The sequence below is a fragment of the Dipteris shenzhenensis genome, chromosome 18, assembly GCF_047967505.1.
Source record: "Dipteris shenzhenensis isolate YYH24624 ecotype China chromosome 18, Dip_SZ_1.0, whole genome shotgun sequence".
In the NCBI taxonomy this organism is placed as follows: domain Eukaryota; kingdom Viridiplantae; phylum Streptophyta; class Polypodiopsida; order Gleicheniales; family Dipteridaceae; genus Dipteris; species Dipteris shenzhenensis.
Window position 1 is genome coordinate 24,805,709 of NC_141613.1, and position 6,161 is coordinate 24,811,869.

At 39.1% G+C, this 6,161-nt stretch overlaps 2 pseudogenes; both read right to left on the reverse strand.

The window, feature by feature from the left end:
- Positions 1–367: 367 nt before the first annotated feature.
- On the reverse strand, positions 368–3,127 carry LOC147890989 (uncharacterized; annotated as a pseudogene).
- Positions 3,128–3,410: 283 nt separating this feature from the next.
- On the reverse strand, positions 3,411–4,333 carry LOC147890990 (uncharacterized; annotated as a pseudogene).
- Positions 4,334–6,161: the final 1,828 nt, after the last annotated feature.

Consider the following 6,161-nt stretch of genomic DNA (forward strand, 5'->3'; position numbering starts at 1 on the left):
GAAATACTTGAAAAATTAATTAGCAAACCTTTACAATGATAAGTGACAAAACCTAGATCTTACTTGCCCATTTGTAAGATAAAGAATGATATATACACTGACTTCTACTCCAATACATAGTCATGGGTAGCTACAAAAAGCCACTATAGACCTCACTTATATAGCCCGTAGGTTTTAGTGAAAAACCACACAGCTTGTCACAAAAAAGTAGTTGTTTTTAGCTCAGATCCTTGTCTCCAAACAAATCTGAAAATTTATTGCCTACAAGAAAGAAAACATGCACATCAATGATGCCATATGTGATAAGAAATAAACCAATGAAAAAAATGGTGTAGATTCACTTACATGAAGTATATTATATGATCAACTAATCATTAGCCTTTAAAAAATCATTAAATAGCTTGAAGTCATCCCCATCAAGTTGATATCTATTAGCTGCTTCATTGTATGTTAAATTTGCTAATGCAATGACCGACTCTATTCCCACCATGTTCAAGTCCATCAAATCATGTGTACATCTGTGGACCTTTGACCTTTTGATACCACCCAAGCTGAATCTCTCATCCTTGAGGTCGATTTGTCAAGTCGGAACCATGTTTGTAATCCACATACCTGCCTCCTATCTTCTTTCGCATTTTTCTCTCCCAAGGTACCATGTGCTATGAACTTTCTCCATCTTCTTTAAGTTTGTGGATTTTCCCTTTCTTTTTAGATTTTGTCGCCCTTCTCCTTTTGTATTATCATGAAAATAAATTGCACAATCACTGCCAATGCCCAAAAAGTTTCCATTGCTTCTTGAAAACGTTGATTTTGTCTCATGGGTAAAATAAACTCTAATAAACTCCGATGCCTCACCCTTGTCAAACCGTCCTTTCATAGTGCTAAGTTCCTATTGAGTTGGCTTACCAATGTAGACTTGAATATAAACTTCCCATCCACCTCTACTATTGGGCTGAAAATCTCCTTCTCTTCTTCACCACTTGCCTTATCTAAGAGTTCATCAACTTCATGTCGGATCTCACTAAGAGAAATGGCCTCATTATCTCCATCACTATCCTCATTTAGGGGACGGTCATCACTACATGGTTGAGCAAAGTCATCATAATCATCTGCCTCACCCATATTAGCATCTACCCATGACCATTTAGACTCTATATCTATGAAAGTATGCTCCCACCATATTAGGTCCTTAGCTTTACTAGGCTTTAGACCCAATGACTCACATAACACTTGTGCTTGTCTCAACCCCTCTTTCAATGCATATATCAACTTTGCATCCGAGGACACATACTCATAGTTTCCTAAGTTTGCTTCTTGAACTCCTACACGCTTGCTTAGATTTTTCCAAATATGTTTTTGTTTTTTATGTGCCCTTGAGAAAGTTAGATCATTGGAGCTACATTCATGCATGGCCACAATCTTATTTAAACTACCAACACTATGTAAAAGATCCCCAAAATCGAATTCTCTTTCTTGCCCGATGATACCCCCAATCTTGTTGAAATAGATTTCTATTGCATCAGATCCTGTTAGATGCAATGGACACTTTAGACTTGGGTAGAAGTCTCAAAACATATTTATGAGCAGCACAACAAAGTGGCAAGAAAGCTGAATATCTATATATGCCTCTTTACTGATGAGGTTTCTCTTTAAGGTGTAACTTGGATGGCGACGGACCCATAACCTCCAAAGCTTAAAAAAGAAAACTACTTTGGCTACAAGCACCACACGCTGCCTCAAATCTAGATATGGTCATAAGAAAATGTCTATATAATCACCCACAACCTCTAAATATGCCTCAGCCCCTTGCATACTCCTGTCTTTTTTTTGTAACATTCGCATACATTTTTGTACCTGTCTACTTGAAATTTGTTGAGCTACTCCCCAATTCTGGCGATCGTTCTATTGTATATCTCCATCTCAAAACATATGCTCATCAATTGAAAATGAATTATAAATCATAGACACATGATTGAGTGTGATCCAAACACCTCCAATTGCAAGTTGTCAAGTAGGACTATCAAGCAGACTTACAAGCTTCTTTCCCCCATGCACAAAGTCTTGATCATGTAACCCATAGACATCTCCATCTAACATTCTGCCTCTCAACTTCCATCCATGCCAACCAATAAAAAAATTCTTGTCAATCTTTCCTAGTAGGTAGTCTTCAAGCATGAGCTTCCGACGTCTACTATCACCATCTAAAGCATGCCCTATTGTCGGTCCTATGGTCTCCTTGAACTTTGCATTACACATCCTCTCCACAAGATTCCATTGATTTCTAACAAAATCACTATCAAAGTGGTTACATGTGCACTGCACAACTAAAGCCAACATCAAAAGATACTCAAGAGGATTGACAATGAGAAGTCTGGCATAGTGTCCCACAACATGGTTTTGAAAGGCATCCACTATCTTATCATACCCTTCTGAGCCATCTCCAACAATGATGGTATCATTTAAACAACATTGATGATTCTCTTCTTTGCTCCCACAAAATCCAATGAGACTATCATCCTTTGAATTCCACCTATAAAAACGTATATGCATTAATAAACATATCGTGAAAGAAAATTTTCAGATTTTGTCTCATGAATTAAATGCACTAGATGCAAGCAAGTCTACCTAATGTGGCATTTGATACTTGTCTCATCTTCAACAATGATCATTGGCACCATTGATGTTACTCCATGTTTGTTCTTTGTATCCATGTATACATTGCCCACCACATCAAAAATATACTCATGCTCCCCTGCGTTAAATTGAGTTGCATATAGTTGTTGATATGGATGGTTTTCCAAGGTTTATGCTTAAAAAATCATGCAGGTGCGGCCCACCCCATAGCTTAATGACTTTGAATATGGTCTTTGTGGACTTTGTAAATCTTTAACCGTCTTAGTGCATTTTTGGCAACATCCTGAAAAAATTCCCACAAAGCAGCTTTTCCTCGAAATTTACCTTGCCTATGAGCCTCAATAATATTGTTGCAAAAGCGCCGCACATCTTTCCTATTGATGCATTCAAAATTTGCTTCTTTCAAGGACTTGATTCTCACAAAAAGTATAACAACCTTTGCCTTTAATAACCACCATGCCTTCCATCTTTCTTCAATTTTGGACTCAAGCATGGCTCTTTTCAGCTCTTTTGTACTAATGTAGTCAAATCTCTTCCTTTACCTGTATTCCTAGGCCCCCTCTTCTCGCTTGCACTATACTCTCTATACACCCTCATGCAAAAATCATCACAAGTGGTAATATTTTTGCAATATTCACATGTAAAATCATTGAAGGGCATTCCAATTTTTCAAATACAAAGACAACTTACCACTCATGACCCATTTTTATATCATATAAAAAAGGCTTTATAGTGATATCAGCCCCCTTAATAGTAATATTAATGGTGCATTGCCATTATCCCCAACACAAAAAACTTGTGGAAAGAAAAGATGCTTCTCCATGCTCTTGCTTTGGCAATTTGGTTGATGTGAGAAAACCACTCAAAGATTGTTGACATGGATCTTTGTCAAAATGTTTTCTTGGTCACCCTGGAAGTCTTGTTATAGTTGGAAGTGCACGATTGGATGATTCTTTGTTGCATGCTAAAATGTGAACTTTCCCTTAGATATGTTGCGCTAAAATTGTCCTCAAATCTGAACCTCGAGGGCACAAGGGAAGCCACTTTCCATCATGCTTACAAGGCAATTTGACAAACCTTTTATCTTTGTGTTGATTCAAGGTTGCTTCAATAAGCTGAAAATCAGCCCCTACATATAAGCAAAGAATCTACAAATCAACACATGGATAAGCAAAGACTCTTGAACCAAAACATAAAATACTAAGTAGAATTTATCTCGTGCGTCAGTTAATATGAAGAAAATGTTTGTTTTGTAGTCTTAGGCGAAGAGTATTTGCTTACCTTCATGAGTGATATTGAAATTATTCATCTCCTCAATAGCTCCAAGAATTGTTATTGCATCTCCACAATCATCTTGGGAGTCCTTTGTACTATTTCCATGAGTAAGATGTGTTTCAACCTTTGACCCTCGATTAGCTAGATATCTCTTTTGATGTGCTTGGCTATCTAGGATGTGAAATCTAATGAAGTTAGACAAGCATGAGTATGGTGATTGTCTACCAATGAGCCCTGTTCCATAAACGCTTCCACATTCATGACACCAAACATGGATTAAAGGCTTATCATTGACATCTTCTGTAATGAGCTCAAACTTGTCATCTCTTGGTGGTTGCCGCTCCCTCAACTTTTTGCGAACCTTCTCACATTGATCCTACCAAATTTGAAGAGCTGATTTTGAAACCAAAATACTCTAAAGCATGCTATTGCCATACACTTTCCCACCATCACCTTCAAGATTATGCTTTTACCTTCTTCACTTGCATTCACATGAGTAGCTTGAATGGCTTCATCTAAGACTCTACACACATGCTTTGAAGGCTCACTCTCATCAACCACGTGTAATACTCTCTTTATGCCAATGCACTTGCAACTTGCCAACGCTCTTCTTGAGTTTGGTTTAGAGTGCAAATCTCATCATCATCATCTTCAATGACAAATTGGAAAGCATCTCTAATAATGCCATCTTGCATAATCTCTTTGCATACTGCACTATAAGCACAATCCCCCATGACTCTAACATAACCCAACATCTTCTTATCACAGGGCCCATGATCAATCACCTTTATGTGAGCCTTTGATGCCATAGGTAACCAACCCTATACATTCAAAAATCATCAAAAGATCATGAGTGATCATCCACCATCTTAGTCAAACAAATGTGGTGGTTGGCATCAATCCAATCCAATAACTAATAGTTGATAGTAAATGTTAAGGATAAGTACATCAGCAATTATTCCAAACAAATAAATATTAAATAGGTGACATAAGAAATAAACAAGGCTCTACCATTAATCTATATCCTTGGTTGTCTTGTTTTAAAAGTTTGTTGGGTGCAAGAAGCAATCGAATGGGATTGGAGTGCAAGGGAGCAAATAATAAGCTGAGCCTACCCATGTTCTCTACCAGATAGCCCACCATGTAGGCACCTCCAACCTACTCATCTATTGCAACATCTCTGCCTTCATTCAATGCTCTTCTAGCCCTTTGATCCCATTCCATTGTTCGTACAAACAGCTCAAAATCTCCGTACTATATCAAGTCCCTTCGTGGCAAATCCATGTAGATCTAGGCTTCCAAAGCCCCTCCAACCTTCCACATGGCAGCCCATGTGTTGCCCATGTGGTAGCCCCTTCTCTCTTTTTCTTTTGGGCACATGACCAAGGTCTCCCTCCCCCATGCTCTTCTCATATGGGGGCTTACAGATGGGTAGAGGTTGAAGAGGTCAATCTCTGCTATTGCTAAACCACATAGCAAAGTTGAACAAACTCAACCTTTAGTAGACCACAACTTTGAATGCACTTGACTGAACCTTAGTCACCCTCCTTACCCGCAAGGGTACTGTCCTCCAGTTGTGGAAGTCGATTCCCAAGAGCTTATGAATCAAGGTCGTCCTTTAGCAAGGTCCCTGCCTTCATGCTCCCACACCCATGAGCCTCCTACTTGGAGTGCTTTGGGAGTTCGATAGGCCAATGGCCTCTCCGATAGGGCGAGGGTGGAGTCCCAGGTCTATTTCAAACTCGAAGAATTCTTGTTCGGGATCCATCTGGAATAGGGATGGCAATTGAGTGATGAGGGAGTCGGTGGATGAGGAAGAGTAGGAGGACATAAATAGGTTGTTCAGATTGTAGTGGAAGGAGGTAGGAAACTGTCATAATTATGGGCAAATTTTGCAAGAGTTTGGGGGCAACTACTATGGCAACGATCCAGTAGGATAAGCCTATTTATATAAATTTTCCATCCCCCCGATCGGTGAAATATGGGTATCGCGATGGTCGGTGCAGTAAATAGATAACGACAGGCGGCGGGATGTGGCCAAGACCACGAGTGGCGTGATACGAGATGATGATGGGCAGTGCATGATACCATGTTAGAAATGACCCAACAGAGGGTACAAACAGTAGAAGACTGATAGAATAGCCCAAGAGCTAGAGTGTGGAATCACAAACTTCTTAGCTTATGTGCATAGAATAGATGTGTAGACTCATCAATAAACAATGAACTAGCTAGATATAGAAACCACCAAAATA